A 20444-nucleotide genomic window follows, 5' to 3' on the forward strand; every position below is an offset into this window, starting at 1 on the left:
GACATGAATATACCAAAGAGAATATAGTGAATTGATTGGAACTTATTGAAAACAGAGAACCCACAGGCTATGTGGAAACCTCTACAACAGTAAAGTTTCAGAAGGTGGAAAAAACAATCAGAATTGTAGAGAACTTTGAAAGAACAGGAGACTTGCAGCTGATATGAAACTGGTGACTGATGCTAAATATATTTACATGCAACATGCTCCACTTTATTTAATATTATTTTTCAGTTTTTGACATGCCTAGTAATGGTTTTTTCAATTTCTACATTGAGTGCCTTTCAGGCTAGTTGATTTCACTTTGTAACTTCACAAGTCTTACTGAAAATGCACTCAAATGTTTTTCAATTGATAGTATCTTCCAGGGCTTGACTCAACCTGTGTTTTCTAATGACCTCTCTTATTTTTGCTCTACTGAAAATATTTTTTTTCTTGTGTGTTCTTTAACATATAAGAAAATCAGACAATAACTGGACTAGTATGGTTCAAATTTATATTTGGTCCCATTCCTGTTAAGAGATTACTAAAATATTAGTTTGCAACCATCAATGGATTATTAGGGAAATTTCATTTGCTTTGAATAAACAAATGTTTAATGCAGGAAGTGCATAGTTAGACATTTCACACTCAAGATCACACATTCAATGTCAATTTCTTGGCCTTTTGAACTTTGCACTTTTGGAAAAAATGAGCCCTCTCGAGCATGAAAAGGTGTTTGCAACTGGATGTTATTTTACCAGTCAAAAGCTAATTTAACCTTAGGTTCTTCCCTCTATGCTTGGGTTTTATGGGCTTGGGGTTGTACATTTTAATCCAGGGTTGGGGAACATCTGGCCAGTGGGCTGTGTAAGCCCAGAGAAATAATTTGGTCTGGCCCTGCCAAGGCATTAGGGGTGAGTTACTCAAATGTTTGACCAAATATAGTGGGCTAATTTTTTAAAAAAATACATTTTATGTCATCTATTTTCTTTTTCTTTTCTTTTCTTTCCTTTTTAAAAAATATATTTTATTGATTTTTTTACAGAGAGGAAGGGAGAGGGATAGAGAGTTAGAAACATTGATGAGAGAGAAACATCGAGCAGCTGCCTCTTGCACACCCCCTACTGGGAATGTGCCTGCAACCAAGGTTTATGCCCTTGACCGGACTCGAACCCGGGACCTTTCGGTCCGAGGGCTGACGCTCTATCCATTGAGCCAAACCAGTTTCGGCTAGTGGGCTAATTTTTAAGTTGAGAATTTTGTATGGCCCATGAATGATATTAAAAATATCTAAATGACTTGTTCTAATCGAAGGCAAGTGGCATGACAAATATGGGGAGGAGGGGAACCCCTCAGATAATTGCTCAAGAGCTATAGATAAAAGTGGCTGTAGGACCAATAAGTAAGATATTTTGAATTCAGCAAATTATAACCTGATTTTCAAAGCAATAGTGGCATTTGCAAATGAGAGAAGAAAAAAAGAAATCATAGGATGTAGGAATAAATGCAACTCAGAACTCAGATGCACTAAAAGTGTTGTGTGTGTGTGTGTCTGTGTGTGTGTCTGTGTGTGTGTGGTGTGGATGAGAAAGGTTGTTTTAACCTTTCAGCTATTAACTTTTCGGACTGAAACATCAAATCTCTGAAATAATGGTGACAGGATGCCTAGAAAAGTATCAGGCTCTGCGTGCTCCCTAAAAATGTATGGCATGTTAATAAACATGCTTATGTAGTGTGAAGGTGTGTCATTGAGACTTTGGATATAATGAAAGGGATATAGTGACGTGGACTCAAAGCTCAATTACGGTTTTGGATATGTCGTTTCATCCCTGTGTTTTGCCTTTCACAGAATATGGTTTGCTATGTATCTGTAACTCATTCTTTTTATTGTTGACAGTATTACAGCTGTCCCTTATCTAACCCCCCCCCCCCATCCCTCCTTTTCCCTTCCACCCAGCCCCTGCCCCACCCCAGCCTTCACCAGCCTATTGTCTGTGTCTATAGACTATGCACATATGCATACAAATTCTTTGGATAATCTCTGCCCTTTCCCCTACTCCCCTCCCCTCTAAGATCCATAGTTCATTTTTTCACCATGTACTCAGAAGTGGAGCAAAGGGAATTTTTTAGAATTTTGAGATCTGGTTTTGGGTCTATTGCAGCCCCCTGTTCTGTGTGAGTCATGCTATCAGCCCATTTTTTCAGCATTTATAAAGTAGGTGTTTCCAAGTAGTGAGCCAATTACGCATTTCCATCAGGAACTAGTATTAGGAGTGGTATTTGGTCTTCCAGACCACATTGAAGAGTCTGTGGCAGTCTGGGTCTCATTAAAAAAGAAAACACATAGTAGGTTAAACAGAGGGGTTTAATATAAGAATTCTTAATTCTAATAAAAGAGTGACTATAAGATAGGAAGAAACTCTATCGGGCACCTTAGGGCTGAGGGAGAGAATACCCAAGGAAGGACACATTTGGAAGAGTGCAGATGTCCTGGGTACACGGAGCTTTCGCCATCCAATAGCAGAGGATTAGACCAGAGTGGTGTTTCCAGGCAATGCAGGGGAGAGCTGATCAGCTACAGGTGGTGTAGGCAGGCAGTGGGAGTGTGGATGCCAGAGGGCAAGAGACCTTCAGAGCGAGAAATGACCTGTGAGGTGGGGGGCAAAGGGAGGAAAAGTTTTCCAGAGACATAAGGACCCCTTATCACCAGGTCGAGGCTTCTCTGTTATCTCCATTTACACGTGGCTGACACCTACCTGCATGTCCTGGCTGTGCTAGGACTTGCCAGAGCCTCTTGTTCTTGCAGCGGCCCTTTAGCGCCCTCTGCTGGGACAGGTTAAAATCACATCCACTGCATAGGAGAAGTTCTTAAGGGTATTTGTGGTTTATCATAAAAGGTATTTGGCATAACTGATTTGACTCAGTCCGCATTGGCCTGCGGACTGAAAGGTACCCAGGTTTGATTCTGGCCAAGGGCATGTATGTTGGTTGTGGGCACATCCCCAGGAGGAAGTGTGCAGGAGGCAGCTGATGGATGATTCTCTCTCATTGATGTTTTTAACTAAAATCAATAAAATATATCGATACAAATAATAGCCTAGGACCGTCATGACCAGACAGAGGAATGGTCACCATGGAGCACTTCTGGGTCCTACCCCCACGGCCCACAAGCTCCTATCACAGCAAAACTGATGGCCTGGTGGGTGGCACGAGGCAGGCACAGAGAGCAGGGCCTGGCTGCCAGGCGCTGGGGCCTGCAGACAGTGTGTGAGCTGCAGAGGAAACACCTTTTCTGAACACTCATTGGCTAAGCTCCCTGTATGCTACTCATGGTGTTCTTGGTAACTTGGGTAGTAAGAATCCAAGAAGGTGATCTAGGGTTTTTCCACCTCACTCCTGGAGGGAAAAATGAAGGTACACTACAGGAGGGGCTAAGAAATGTCATATCCTGCGCTAGCTGGTTTGGCTTAGTGGATAGAGCTTCAGCCTGCCAACCACAGGGTCTGGGTTCAATTCTGGTCAAGGGCTTGTATCTAGGTTGTAGGCTCCTTCCTGTCCAGGGCCCAGGTCAGGGCTCATGCAGGAAGCAACCAATCAAAGGATGTTTTGACTTATGAGACAATACATTTAAAGCCAGCACAGGATCCAAGAACAGTGAAGAGGGTCGGTGCTAGCATTACAAGAAAGATTGGCGACTCTTTTCAGTCTGTGAAAGGAGACCTCTTAAGAGAATGCTAGCAAACAACCATTTCTTCCCCCTGTTGACAAAAAGACTCAAACACTTTGATATCCCTTCAGAGTATTCCGGCATATTAATTTGTACATGTCTAAGTAAAGTAGAACAATTTTTACATGTGTATTTAGAAAAAAAAAATACAAACCTTAGGGAGAGTCCCATTCAAATAGCATGTCCAAATAACCAAAAGTAATAAAAACATCCAGTCTCTGGAAAGCAGTAAAGGGGATACAGTTAATAAACCCCGGGAATACTTTTCATGTTTCTTTCCTTTTCTTCACAATTCTCTTCCATATCGGAGCCTCTCATCTCTGGCTCTCCACCCATCACATACAGGGAAAGCACCAAAACAAATCCTCTTTTCCTCCAAACTCTTCGGCTCACTCTTCTCTCCTCTGTTCTCGCTCTCCCCCATTTTATGTTTTTACTCTCTTCTAGTTACTTTTTCCTCTCTTTAGGCTTTCCTCTCTTCTCTTGTATTCTCAGCTTCTCTGCCCATTTTCCAGTCCAGCCCTGTGAGAATCCTTGAACTATCAATAGTTCATTGGAGACTCACCTCAGAAAAGGCTGGGGCGGGAGCGGAGAGGAGGAGAGCGCCTCTCTCTCTTCACTGGGTGGGGAGCTGGGGCTTTAACAGATTGTAAATCCTGTTCTCCTCATTCTTTCTCCTCATTTAATCTTTGTCAACTCCTACAAGAAGATATTCAGTATTCAATATTTAAATGTTTCTTGAATTTCCTTGAATTTACAACTTAAGGCCACTCCATTCTTTCTCTTTACTGAGCTGCACATAATTTCTCTTGGTTCCTTGGAAAGGGCAGCCAAATGAAGTGTGAGTGCGCACACACACACTTGCACATTCACACATCATTCTTCCTTCTAGAAAACCTCATTAGTGTGAGCATTTAAAATCTGCCCTCTAGTGTCTTTGCTCCTTATAATTTGTAAAAAAAAATTGGTTTCCCTAAGTAACCACATTCACAGTTGCATGCTCTTTTTTTTTATTTTATTGTTTAAGGTATTACAAATAGTAGTACATATGTCTCTCTTTTATTTTCTCCACTGACCTCCCCCCGGCCTCCCCTATCTCCTGGCACTTGCCTTCATCCCCCCTCCCTTGCCCCCAGTGTCTTGTGTCTATTGGTTGTGCTTATATGCACGCATACAAGTCCTTTGGTTGAGCTCTACCGCCCCCTACCTTCCCCTACCTTCCTGCTGTAATTTGACAGTCTGTTCGATGCTTCCGTGTTCTCCTGTCTTTTTAGGTGTTTTTCCACATGGGCAGGCAGGGACAAGACTGCCAGTGAGTGGCAGTGGGTGGGCCCTGCTGTGTGCAGCTCTGCCATTTTGCACACACATTCCAAGGCACAAGTCTCCAAGCCTTCAAGAGGCTTTCACTATAAGCCTGGAAAACAAAGTTGCTAGGGTTTGAATACATCTTAGTTCATTATCCTTTTAAGACGTTTATAGGATTTTATTGTTTCAATAGAGGCCTGTTGCATGAAGAGATTCATGCAATAGGCCTTCCTTCCCTTGGCTTCCAGCACCAGTTTTCCTCTGGCACCCGGGTCCCAGGCCTTTGCTTCAGCCAGAGTTTGCCATCTTCGCTGTAGACTCTGGAGGCTGTAGTTTTGTCTTTGCTGCGTCACTCTGCTCCTGTAGACACCTTCACCCCTGGCCCTCCCTCTCATAGCAGGCATCCTGCCCCACCTGGCCACTCAGCGCCTGGAGCACCTGGGTGGCTGCCATCTTTGGCCTCCTAATTTGCATACTCGCTCTGATTGGCTGTGGGTGTAGAGGAGGTATGGTCAGTTTACATGTTTGTCTATTATTAGATAAGATGGAAATCAGCCAGGGTTTACTTTCTAAATGTGGGAGTCGGTATGTATGAAATATTGCAGCTTTCCTTTCCTTCTGGACACATAGTAGTAAGATTGTGTTTCCTAGCTCTCAGGTGACTGACATTTCCAAGCCAGAGAATTTAATGGCCAGGGCAAGACACTGTGGAATGCTCTTTCTTCTTTGGCAAGGGAACTAGTTACATTCCAGATGGTGGTGGCCTCTATTGCTCAGGCCAGGCCAAGTGTGGGATGCTATAAAGATTTTCTAATCTGGCCACTCTGTGATGGATATGTCACAAAGGTGAGAAATAAGCTTTTGTTGTCTTAAAGCACTAAGATTTGGATATTGTTTGTAACTTAGCATAAATTAGCTCATCCTGATCAATTCCCTAAATATAAGCTTTCCCCCCTTGCCTTAATGGTAATACAGATATAGTTTTGTCTTGGATAAGTATCTTGACTAACTATAGAATGTTGGGACTATTGTGCAATCTTCCCCATTTTGTGATGTTTGTGTTTCTGCCATCTTTTTTTTTTTTTTGGAAGAAATATTTGTCGAATTATATAAATGAAATTATTTTTATGGCAAGAATCCCCATCCATCTGCCATGACTCTAATGTTAAGATTATTGCAAGAGAAAGCATTATATACTTACTATACATTAATGAAAAGCTCTCTCTCATTTTCTATATTAACTTCTAGGTGATTTTCTTCATTTCTTTTGATTCACTCATGTATTTATTTATTCATTTATGTTTTTGTTCAATAAGCTATATTGCACGTCAGGTACTCAGCTAGGCTTAGGATATAAGACATAGTTCTATTACTATTCTTATATTGCGTGACCTATTAATGTCTTGTTTAGTAAAAGGTGAAAGATTTATGTGATCTGAAGAGAAACCAGAGCATTAATGTCTTGTTTAGAATGAATAGGAATAGTTAAAAGTAAAACAGGATATCATTTCTAAATAATTTGTATTTAAATATATGCTAATATAAATTTTCATGCATAATGAGTAGGTTTAAAGCTGCTTCAAGTCGTTAAGAGAGATATAGTCTCATCAAAGATATGGTTAGTCAGTGTATGAGAGTAGACAGGAAACTTCCTGTTGGTTTCACCCACTTTTAAACCTTACAAATTTAGATAACTATTGTAAATGAAGTATTCTCTTTTTTTTTTTTTCTTTTAAAAAAATATATATTTTATTGATTTTATACAGAGAGGAAGGGAGAGAGATAGAGAGTCAGAAACATCAATGAGAGAGTGTCATCGATCAGCTGCCTCCTGCACATTCCCCACCAGGGATATGCCCGCAACCAAGGTACATGCCCTTGACCGGAATCGAACCTGGGACCCTTCAGTCCCCAAGCCGACGCTCTATCCATTGAGCCAAACCAGTCCCGGCTCTTTCATTTTTTTTATTAAGGTATTATATGTGTACATATCTTACCAATTGAAGTATTCTCTATATGCAGTACTAATTCTTATGGATATTTGGTATAATTGAAATAACTGATCTGTAGATAGAACAGAAATTTGCTGAGTTGTGGAGGTGAATGACTGTCCTATAAATTTGTTTCATTTGTACATGCCAGATGAGCTGGTGTTGTGCATTTCCCCATTCATAAAGGAGTTTCAGAAGTGTCACACTTCAGTGGAGCAAGGCTGATCTCCGGTGGTTCAGTGTACTCACTTCAGGGGTGCTTGGCTCTCATGGTGTCTGGTGTGTTCTTCTGGATGGCTTCCACCTTGAGAGGTGATTAGACAGCCTTGAGAGTTGATGGAGCGTTTAAGAAATTGCCCATGATGTTTACTAAGATGAAACATATGAGTTAAGGGAAAACAACACACACACACAAAAAAAAACACAGGTCCCATAGGTTGGGTCCTACTAGGGAAGAATATAGAGAAAATACACAGCTGAGGCTTGGACAACTTTGGTTTAAACTGCATGGATCCACTTATATGCATACTTTACCCCCCATAAATACAGCCAGATCTTTCCATCTGCAGATTCAACCAATTGCAGCTGGAATACATTATTTTTCATCCATGGTTGGGAATCTGTACTTGGGAATCTGAAAGCGGTGAGGTGGTTGGATCAAGGACATGATGATACAAAGTCTCTTCCACAGACATGCTTCCTGGGCTGGTTTTCAAGTAAAAGCTTCTATTTAGGCTGACATATCTTTGACGAGACTATATCTCTGTTTCTATGTCTATATTTCTATACCACCCCCCATCTCAGTGATAATCCTAAAAATTTCAGAAGTATGATAATATATTCTATAATATATGTCATACCTCAATGTCATTTTAACACTTAGGAAGAAAATATTCTATACTACTATGTTGAAATATTTAAATATGGAACTAAAACATTAGTCTTCTGTTGTATTTGCCACCAGGGACAGTCTTAGTTTTTTTAGTGAGGTTTTGAAGAATTTTTATCTCATGTTTCTGCCAGCACTTCACACTAACAATTTTTTTCTCTCTCAAAAGTTCAAGAACACAGCCCATTAGGTCCTAGGGGATACAGCAGTGAAATAGTTGGTTATGTTGATATTAAGTCTGTCCCTTAATACTAAAATGATAAAATTGATATATAACAGTAAACTTGGCTTATACCAGTAGGTGCAGGTGGGAAAGAAGGTATAAAGTTCATGCTGTTTTCTACCTATTTTTTTTTTTAAACCTACAAGGAAGCACCTTTGAGCATGGAGAATGAGAGGAATAGGGAGAAGAAGAGACAGTTTTGGCAGAGAATATGTGAAATCACTCCTCTGGGGGTGGGCATTTTGTGGAAGCCAAGCGGAATTGTTAATATTGAAATATAACTTAACATTTTTGCCATGCACTAAAAATGGGATTTAAATATATCAGAGAAATTAAAAATTAGCCAAGAGGTCCTCGGTCTCTTTGAGAGCTATAGATGCACATGAATAATGCCATCAGCTGAGAGTCACAGATAAAGAAAATAATTCTATTTAATTCTGTCTTGCTTTTTAGAGAAAGTCATTTGAAAACACACACACACACACACACACACACATATATGCACACAAGCACATTCATTAACCATCTGCTCTAAAATAAAGGAGCAGAAACATAAACCTTTAGCCAATATATCCAATATATGCTAAAAAAGCACATTTCAGTCCTCTATGGGTACCATTTAAAGACATGGGGGAACATAAGGAATGAAGAGGAGACACAGGCTTACTGATATCTAATGATACCATTCCAGCTAACTAGGCTTGGGATTCAAGCATTATTTAGTACCGATGCAGTTGGAAGTTACAGCTTTCTCAATGAACTTTTTTCATAGTTTTGAAACTAATATTATTCTCAAATTGAGAGGTTAGTTTGAGGAGAATACCCCTAGGACCATCACTTATGGAGGGGCTCTTTTAAATACATTGATTGATATAGAAGCACCATATCACTGGATGCTTGTTAAGGTTGGTTGAACTCAATATGAGAACTGGATAAAGCACATGTGTCAAACACAAGGCCCGCGGGCCAAATCCATCCCGCCAGGCCTTGCAATGTGGCCCGCACCGCGCTGTCATCACTGCACTCTGCTGCGTTTCCATCACAATGACAGTTTATGACTGTTCAGTAAACCATTCGGCCCGCGATTTAGGCTGGATTTTAGATTTTAGCCCCTTCTCTGATTGACTTCGACACCCCTAGGATAAAGTGATCTAAAGATCCCTCCTAACCCCCTTCTGGACCAATACATTTCCCATCTCCATCTCCATCCCCATCCTTATCCCCATTCCCATCCCGACTATCCGGTGGAAAATTATTGCAATAAGAATTTAAATTCTTACTGCTTTCATGTTCTAGTAACATCACTGCCACTCTTGGGGTGAGCTAGCCCATTTATACTATAGAATAATGGTGCACGTCATTGCTTATTGTGTCACATTAAAGCACTCTGAGTAGCTTCAGAAGTCTTGAAGATGCTGGGCTAGTCCTATATCAATATTATCTGCATACATTATATTAACCATTTAATAATCCACATATACTTAGTACCATGTATGTGTCAGGCACTACAGCAGCTATTGGAATCAATTAGTGAGCAAACATATAAGTGTACAGTCCCACCTCTGGGCCTTTTTTTGTGTGCTAGAAAGCCTTCCATCTTTCTCACAATATTTGTTTTACCTGAGCTTCAAGGCCAAGTCCTAGTCTCTTGCATGTGAAGCTTTTATTCACTGCTGCTTCCTGAAGCATGTTCTCTACCACGTACTTGGTATTTGATAACATCCTATCTGAGCTTCCTCTGTTTCTCCTACTTCACTTTGCACAATGCTGGCCATTTAAATAGCTCAATTACTGGTGATTGATTGCTTTCTTCTTTACACCACCTTATTATTTAGACAAATAAGACAATAAAAAAACAAGTGCCTTAGACATGCACAGATGGAAAAAATGCAGTTAAAAAATCTGATATCTGGTAAGAATATCGTGATTTGTAACAGAAAAGAAGAAAAATAGATTGCTTGTCAAAGCAAAGCAACAAAGGTTCCTCACACTGCTATAATTTTATAAGAATGATAATGGTGCTCTCCAATTTTATTTGAAAATTCTATATTTGTACTGTCTTTAGTTGCAACCTCTGTATTTGAAAGTAGACAGTATCTCTCAGCCTTATTCTTCATTATATTTTACACTTTTATTAAATGATTGCTGCATGCAAATGTTTCTGTGCCCAAAGCAATAAGAAGATTAAAAGAAAAAGGGATACCCCTGCTAAAAGAATTCTGGTTGGCTATCTATCACACAAATTAATTCTTCTAAAAATGGGCTATTTTCTCATTTGCTTTAATGGTGCTCATAGCAGGTAGCTGTGATTTTTTTTGTTGGGTCTTAGGCTCATTGGCCATCTGAGTATTTTATTTTGTTCTGGACCATTAAAGAGTGGAGTTGATAATGTTCCATCATTATGCAATCATGCAAAAGATGAATTTCTCCTTCAGACAAATGGAGTTAAAAGACTATTATTCTTTCCCCACTTTCTTCCCCAACTAATGGATCATTAAAAAGCCATAGGGTAGCCGAAACTGGTTTGGCTCAATGGATAGAGCGTCGGCCTGCAGACTGAAAGGTCCCAGGTTCGATTCCAGTCAAGGACATGTACCTTGGTTGCAGGCAAATCCCCAGTGGGGGGTGTGCAGGAGGCAGCTGGTCCATGTTTCTCTCTCATCGCCGTTTCTAACTCTCTATCCCTCTCAATTCCTCTCTGTGTAAAATAAATAAAAGTAAAATAAGTAAAATAAAAGCCATAGGGTATAGCATCTTAAGCATCTTAAGATATCTAAGAAACAGTTTTAACTGTAACAGTATATTCTTATCGAATTTATATAAAAAATAAAATGAGATAAATCTTCTTTAAAATATATTTTTATTGATTTCAGAGAGGAAGGGAGAGGGAGAGAGAGGTAGAAACATCAATGATGAGAGAGAATAATCAGTTAGCTGCCTCCTGCACGCTCCCAATTAGGGATCGAGCCTGCAACACAGGCAAGTACCCTGACCGGGGATCGAACCATGACCTCCTGGTTTATAGGTTAATGCCCAACCAACAAGTCATGTCAGCCAGGCAGACATAGAAATCTTGGGGGAATAATGATTCTCTCTTGTTCTTCCCCAGGGTGTGGGTCTGCCACAGCATTCAGAGACTCACCTCCAGTGTTAGGTAAGGACATTGCTGCTTAAAAAAAAAAAAAAAATTTATATATATATATATATATATATATATATATATATATATATATATTATTGATTTTTTGACAGAGAGGAAGGGAGAGAGATAGAGAGTTAGAAACATTGATGAGAGAGAATCATCAATCAGCTGCCTCTTGCACACCTTCTACTGTTGATGTGCCCGCAACCACGGTACACGCCCTTGACTGGAATCGAACCTGGGACCTTTCAGTCCGCAGGCCGATGCTCTATCCACTGAGCCAAACCGGTTTCAGCAGGATATTGCTTCTTGATTGGTCATTATAATTATTAACTCCATACAGATAGGCCCAACTACTTGAATTAGGATGAAGAAGTTACTGAAATTGTCAGACTTGTCCATTTGTATTCAGCAAACTGAATAATAATGAATCAATGTAATTAAAAAAGACTAAACCTAAGAAAGATGATGTGGCTGTTTCATTATTTTCTAAGGAAAATAAGTCACTTTCAGTATAATACATAGCATTTGTATTCAATGGTTTTGAACTTCCTGTGTTTCAAGAAAAGTTAAAAATAGCATTTTTATAATGCCTTGCTAATATCACATTGAATGCATAATATATTTCCCAAGTAAGGCATTTTCTCCCTGATGAACATGTAACTCGTCAGAGAGCAGTTATAAATAGCCATGTGGTTAAGAGCATGTATTTGGGGGTCAGACAGGTGAAATTTGCCCCTTATTATCTGTATGGATTTAGGAAAATTGTTCAGCCTCTGCTGTGGACTGAATGATGACCCTCCCAAAAGATAGGTCTATCCTATTCTTTAACACCCTAAATCTGTGAATGGGACTTTATTTGGAATCAATGGAAATAAATGAAACAGATTCTAAAAAACTATACAAAAGCCCAATGACACCAAGAGCTGGTATTGTGAAAAAACAAAAACGGATAAACTTTTAATCAGACTAATCAAGAAAAGAGAGAGAACCCAAACAAATAAAACCAGAAATAAAAGAAGTAAACACTGATACCACAGAAATAAAAAGAATTACAAGAAAATACTATGAATAATTATATGCTATGAAATTGGACAATCTGGAAAAAAATGGGCAAATTCTTAGAAAAATACAATCTTCCAAGACTTAATCAAAAAGTAGGAATTCCATACAAATCAATAAACACTACTAATGAAATTGAATCAGTAATATTAAAAACTCCCAAAGAAACAGCAGTTTTGACTAGATGGCATTATAGGTGAATTTTGCCAAACATTCATAGAAGAATTAACACCTATTTTTCTCAAACTACTCCAAAAAATTAAAGAGAAGACTCCCAAGTTCATTTCACAAGGCCAGCTTTACCCTAATACCAAAACCAAAAGAGACATTGTAAAAAAAGAAAATTAGAGGCCAATATCTCTCATGAACAGAGATATAAAAATCCTAAATAAAATATTAGAAAACAAAATTCAGCAATATATTGAAAAGATCATACACCATTATCAAGTAAGATTTATTCCTGGATGCAAGGTTTGTTTATAATCTACAAATCAATTGATGTGATATACCACATAAAATGAAGGATAAAAATCACATGATCATATCAATAGATGCAAAAAAAGCATCTTAGAAAAATCCAGCACCTATTTATGACAAAAACTCTCAAACAAAGTGGGAATAGAGGGAACATACCTCACCATAATGAGGGACATATATGACAAACCCACAGCTAACATCATACTCAATGCGGAAAAACTAAAGAGCATTTCCCTTAAGATCAGAAACAAAACAGGAATGTCCACTTTCACCACTCTTATTCAACATAGTATAGGAAGTCCTAGACATAGCTATCAGACAAGAAAAATAAATAAAAGACACTCAACCAGCTGGTGTAGCTCAGTGATTGAGTATTGACCAATAAATCAGGAGGTCATGGTTTAATTCCCAATCAGGACACATGCCTGAGTTGAGGGCGCGATCACCAGTGAGGGGCATGCAGGAGGCAGTCGATGAATAATTCCCTCTTATCATTGTTATTATATCTCTATCCCTCTCCCTTCCTCTATGAAATCAATAAAAATATATATTTTAAAAAGGCATTCAAATTGAAAAGGAAGAAGTAAAGCTATCATTATTTGCAAATCACATGATATTATATATAGAGAGCTAAAAAGAGTGCATAAAAAAAGCAACAAACTATTAGAACTGATACACAAATTCAGGACAGTAGCCCGATAAAAAAGTAATATTAAAAAATGTGTTGCGTCGAAACCGGTTTGGCTCAGTGGATAGAGCGTCAGCCTGCAGACTGAAGGGTCCTGGGTTCGATTCTGGTCAAGGGCATGTACCTTGGTTGTGGGCATATCCCCAGTAGGGGGCGTGCAAGAGGCAGCTGATCGATGACGCTCTCTCATCAATGTTTCTAACTCTATCTCTCTCCTTTCCTCTCTGTAAAAAATCAATAAAATATATATTAAAAAAAGAAAAAATTGGTTGCATTTTTATACACCAATAATGAACTATTAGAAGGGGAAATTAAGAAAGCAATCCAATTTACAATTGCATTAACAAATTAATCAAGGAGGTAAGAGACCTGTACTTGGAAAATTAAAGACATTAAAGGAAGTCACTGGAGAAGATACAAATGAATGGAAGTATATATGGTGCTCAAGGATAGGAAGAATAAAAATCATTAAGATGTCTATAGTACACAAAGAAATATACAGATTCAATGCAATCCGTAACAAAATACCAATGGCATTTTTTATAAGTCCAGAAGAAATTATCTTTTTAAAAATACATTTTTATTGATTTTAGAGAGGAAGAGAGGAGAGAGATAAAAACATCAATGGTGAGAGAGAAACAATGGTACTTTTAGTTTTGGTAGCTTGCACAAAACTACACATCCCTTTGGTCTTAAAATTTGATGTGTGATTCAATGTGGCAGTTTATTTTCTTCATGTCTATTTCTTAAAATTTAAGGGCCTATAATTTTTTTTTTTTTACTGTTAAAACTTTTATTTCATATCCTTTACATTTATTTCATTTTAAAAATAAATATCCATACTATATATTGTATTTTATCTTATTCTTGAATATATATGAGTTTAGACACCAAAGCCATCTGTTGTTTTAGGCCATTTGCCTTGAAGGCAATCTGATCCTAAATTGGGATACCTAAACCATGTGACTTCACTAATATACACTTGCTGTGTGTATACATTTGTGTGCCCACACACAGGAATTCTGACTTATTCTACTTTGTTGAATACAATAAAATATATATGCTATATTTATAATAGTACATTTTGAATTATCAAATAGTTTACTGACAAGAGAGAGTTTCCATTAAACCAAACATTAATGGGAGACAAATCCTCTGTTTGGTATTTGTTAGTCTGATGATTGGAAGAATTTTCCATAGACTAGCAGTTTATTCTCCATCGTTTACTTATTCCATGTGTTAGACTTCATAGGACACCTTCATACCATTTGTAACTTTTGTCCTCAAATCTTTGGGCCATATTAGAGATTTAGTTAACACAATGGCAGGTGATATAATGGTGGTAAAGGGCCTATAATTATTTTCATCTAATGGTAATCTTGAGGTCATGGGTTTGGATTAGAACCCAAACAAATCAGCTACACTCATCTTCACTTCAGAGGGTACCCCTCCAAAAGTAAACAGGGCTTTGGAATATCAGTTACTAGTAATAAGCATGAGGCCTTATGCAAAAATGAATCAGAAATCATGAATTATGTTTTTACTGTTGTGAATGATGAATTGTATAATTATGAGAAAACTATTTAATAGTCTAGCATTTCAGTTTCCAAAACATCTTAGAAGAAAAAACTCCAAGCTTATAAACAAAATGTTTCTGACCACAACTTAATATTTAGACTTGTCTCATGGGTCAGCTTGATGTATTTCTAATTGACTATGTGGGTATCTTACTGACATCTTACACTCAACATATTCAAACCCAAGTTCCTACTTTTTCCAAGACATACCCACCTATGCTCCTCTGGCTTAAGGTAGTGTGTTGTCATGGCCTTCTCTTAGTCTGGAAGATGCCCTGGGTTTTCTTGCCTCCTGTCAATCACTGTGTTTGACATGCCTCGATAATAGCCTGCCCTCCAAACCACCTCCCTGTGAAAATCCTACCTTCTGAGATGGGGAGTCTTCCATGAACACTTCTAAGCCTTGGACTCATTTTTCCTTTTTCTTGTATAAGTACCTCACATCCTTGTACTTGATACTGCGTGGTGCTGTTTTCTATCATGCTTTAAGCTTTTCCACTTCTACTTCATTCCTTACACTGTTCTCTCCCCACTTCTCAAAATCACACCTATATTTAAAGACTCATTCCAAGGGTTACATTTTCTTCCACAAACATTTTCTGATCCTCTGCATAGAACGTGGTTTCTCCTTCTGGTGAGGTATAGTACTTCAACTGAGTATTGCTAACAACACATGAGCTGTTTCTAATGTGTCAGTATTAAGAACTTGCATGTATTCACTCATTTAATTCCCACCCAGGACTTGTAATGTACACTCTATTATTTCCCCCTTTTCCAGGAAAAGACAGGGAGATACCACCCGATGCCAGAACCTGCATGTGCTTATAGAGTTGGGAAATGGCAGATCAGGATTACACCCTCTGGTAGCCAGGCTTCCATGACACTCACCTCCTTCTACCTTGAAATGTTATTCTCAAACATTTCTCACCTTCTTCTGGATGACAAATTCTGAGAAACAATCCTCCCTTACTTTTCCTTGTGTCCCCTCTGGAGCTTTATATACTAAGGGCCTAACAGATAATTGTTGAATGAATTAAATTTCCTTTAATGGCAATTATAGTAGCTCTTGGATAAGGGGGGCAAATAAAAACATTATAGGTATTTGTTACAGGCAGAAAAAAGAAATGTCTCTGGAGACACATCATTCATATTGTCCAAAAGGAATTACTTCTTCTACACAATGCTCTATCTTTCCTGTCACTCTGCCTCCCTCCCATATAGATACAAGGACATGTCACCTTAATCTTTGAGGGAGGTGTGATCTCACATGTTGAAGTGAGGTATTATAAAAGACCAACATGAAAGGTAATGTTTTCTATCCTTTCTCTGTTTTTCATCCTTACCTTTTACAGCCGAGGCAATTACCTAGATTTGGTCCTACCCAGTTACTCAGTATGATCGTCCTGATCAAGCATAACTATGTTTTGCATAAAAGAAAGCCAATCAGTTATTTCATATTCCTATGTAATAAACAGACTTGATCGCTGCCAGGTGTTCCTTCCCAGCCCTCTCAGATTTCAAACTCTCAGTTAATAAGGGGCAGAGCTGTACTTCGCAGCCTTATATTCCCTGCTGGTCTTCACCATCTGGCTCATTTTCTTAGAGCTTGTGACATAGATATTTGAATGTCAAAGCAGGAGAACTTCTTGCTAGAGGGACGCTTTAGATATCAATCATCATAAAAATAAAGATCGAGAGTGACTTAAGTCAGTTCCCACGAATGGAGGAACTCCTGTCGGTCAGTGTTGGTGTGTGTCGTTGGCGTGGTGACGGGCAGGACTGCTTCTGATGCTAGTTCACCTGCATGGAGCTTAGTACTCATCAGGCTCCCATCTTCTCCATAACCTTTAACGTTGGACCTTGGCCATTTAAAAAGCTTATGAAATCCCTGTGTTAGGAGGCTGATTATGAGTCCAGAGTTAATTTTTTAATATCATTGTCATTATCATAGCAATAGCTCAAACATAAAGCATATCTAAAAGTCTATCATGGTATTCTAATTACAGCAATTTCTCATCCAAAAGCTAGTCATGAGGGAAGTCATTTTCATCTTTACTGGAGTAGGATTAAAGACTATACCCATCCCTAAAGCATAGCTATGGCCATCCTCCTACCTTCTTACTGAGAATCTACTATATGAGAGACTCTCCACTCAGTGAAACAGGGGTCCTATAATTCATTTAATCAGTAGGGTCCCTGGCCTCCAGGGAATGTAATCTTGTTGAGAATTAAGAGGTAGATTGGATGATAACTATAAGTCACCGAGTGATAATTTTGAGGTTCAAAGTGAGATAGTAATTGTTTTGGTTCACAGTTTTTTTTTGATCGTACTCCACTTGTTAAGGGCAAGATTCTCTGGGGTCCACCTAAAGCACTGATAGTCATTTTTGGGGAGGGGGAATGGGTCAAATAAAAAAGCTATAAAAGAACAAAATAAAACTCATTGGTGCCCAGGCCAATGTGTCTCATGCACAGAAGGGCTGCCTGTTCAATTCTCAGTCAGGGCATATGCCTGGGTTGCCAGCTTGATCCCCAGTAGGGGATGTACAAGAGGCAGTTGATCACTGTTTCTTTACTCTCACATCGATGTTTTTCTCTCTGTGTGTCTTCCTTTCCTTCCTCTCTCAACATCAATTAAAAAAAAAAAATCTTTAAAAAAAAAGAACCAGAAAAGAACCAAATAAACCCTGTTGGTGCCTGGGCCAGTGTGGCTTAGTTGTTGGAGTGTCCTTGGTCATGGGTTTGATTCCTGGTCAGGGCACATACCAAGGTTGTGGATTCCATCCCTGGTTGGGGTGCGTACAGGAGGCAACTGATTGATGCTTCTCTCTCATATTGATGTTTTTGTCTCTTTCTCCCTCTCCCTTACTCTCTCTCTCTAAAAAATACACAAAACACCTGTTGGCAACATGTGAATGACTTATGAGGATATATGTTCATACTTTTAATTTTTATAATTCAATTCTCTAAAAAATCAAAATGACAATAGCTTAATTACCCGTATTTTCCGGCATATAAGACTACCCCCCTAATTTTACAGTTAACATAGGTAGTCTTATTCGCTGTATAAGACTACCCCCCACTTCTGAGGCAACACCTGTTCTTTTTTCAATAGCCCACCTCTCTGACTATGGCCAATCTGAGCAGGCTTTTTTTCGTTTCAAAGTCATCTTATATGCCGGAAAATACAGTACATTTCATTTGGTAATGTTATAAATTTTTAAATAGGACAATTCGAAGACCACAGTAATGACCTATCAATGAAGAAGCAAATTTTGAGGGGTTATAAAATTGTCTACTTTGATCGTGGTGTAACGAATGATTCAACAATGCAGTTCTTAAGTCCATTAGTGAATAATTAAAGATAAAAACTACTTATGCCAATATGCATTACCACCCACTATAGACATAACCAAATAATCTTACAAAACTAATTTGAAAACAATTAGAATAATGAACACTTATTAAGAAGCTACTGTTTCAACCTCTATTCTAAGTTTGTGACAACGTCTCTCTTTTAATTCTGTGAGGAACAAGCCCACACGTAACCTGAGGCTGAGCAGTGAGCCCAGGACCACAGCCAGAGGCCACCTGCCCGGAGCCAGTGCTCTAGCCACAGCTGCCAAGGTCAGGTGGTGATGACCTTCAAATGAAAAGGGAAAATAGCAGCAACTGGAACCGTAGCCATGTGAAACTGAAAAGGAAAGAAAAAGAAAGAAAGCTGTTCTGATGATGTGTCAGTGACCAAGAATATAAATGTGGGCATTTCCACTATTTTTGTGCGGGTGTACATGAAGGGGTTTTCTGTAATAGCTCAGCTTCAGTAGAATATTGAATTGGAGTTGTCTGCAAACTTTAGTGATGTATGATTTTAATTTATCAATACCAAATTTTAGTATACTTAACAACTCATGAAGTCCCTATTCCCTAGTAGAAAATAAAAATAAAAATACTGTTTTGAAAAATACCCTAAAACATTAGGGCCAATAAGTAGTGCAGTAAAAGGAACCCTCAGGCCCAATAGCAGCTGTGGATATTTTAAAATACAGTTTTTATTGATTTTTTTTTTAAAGAGGGATGAAGGGAGAGAGATAGAGAAGTAGAAACATCGATGAGAAAGAATCATTGATCAGCTGCCTCCTGCATACCCCACACTGGGGATTGAGCCCGTAACCCAGGCATGTGCCCTGATTCAGGAATTGAACCGGTGACATCTTGGTTCATGGGTCGATGCTTAACCATTGAGCAATACCAGCCAGGCAACTGTGAACATTTAAAACAAAACAACACATTTTTAGATCAGAAAAAAGGAAGTAATTTTTACTTTGAGACTGAACTGGATTTTAATAGAGATTATGCTCTTTATAATGTATATTACTACTTTGGGAAGTTATTATATTCCTGAACTTCTGTTCTTGTTTCTCATCTCTAATATGGGAATAGTAATATTTAATCACAGGACTCATGTATAGATTAAGTGAAATATTACACAGAATGTTCCTATCAGAATGTTCTTATCAGTGATGGGCATGTAGCAGGGGCTTTATAAATACTAGTTTTCTTTCCTGCTCTTATATTCTACTAGAGTCCCAATCGGGGCCGAGGGGGCTGGCTGGGGAGGGACTGTGGGAGAGTTTCAGGGTGTGTCCGGCCCTCTCACCCAGTCCCTATTGGACAGACCCCAGCAGCAAGCTAACCTACCAGTTGGAGCATCTGCCCCTGGTTGGACACTTAGCATATTATATACAATAGGATGAGAAAGTCTCTAATGATCCCCACCGGTTATATGGTTTGCAGCATAATTCTGTGGTGGGCATTGTGTGTTATTGTTGTCTCCCTCCCCACCTCCTCACTTCCCCATCCTCAAGTGAGAAGCAGTCAGGCAGACTGGGAAGCCACTGCAATGATAGTTAAGAGACCTTGTATAGACACTGTCATTAAAAAACACTGTGTCATCCTCTCAGCTGACTTCATTACTTGGAAAAAGAGGGTGGTGGCTTTGGTCCTCTCTAGGCCCTTCTATCTTTACCATTCCATGTAGGAGTTGCAACTTGGAAATATAGATCTCTTTTTTTAATGGTAAAAAAAAAAAAAAAGCTGTGTGCTTGAAAATTGAATGTCAGCTTTGCTTATTTGGGTTTATGAAATTTTGAGCAAATGTGTGTTTTAGGACCCCCATATTATGGCCTTTAGATAAGAAATGATCAGTTGTTTCATTCAAGTTTTGCTGTGGAAAAGCAACATGGTGGATAGGGTTTTTTTCTGATGATGCTGAGTGAACTAATTATGTTCCAGAGGAAACATCCCACCCTGAACCCATGTCTCAGCTGGTCCCTTTTAGTCATTAATTAATTAATTACATGCATTCGTTATGCTTTACT

This window comes from Pipistrellus kuhlii, unplaced genomic scaffold (genome assembly GCF_014108245.1).
Source record: "Pipistrellus kuhlii isolate mPipKuh1 unplaced genomic scaffold, mPipKuh1.p scaffold_m20_p_8, whole genome shotgun sequence".
Classification (NCBI taxonomy): Eukaryota; Metazoa; Chordata; class Mammalia; order Chiroptera; family Vespertilionidae; genus Pipistrellus; species Pipistrellus kuhlii.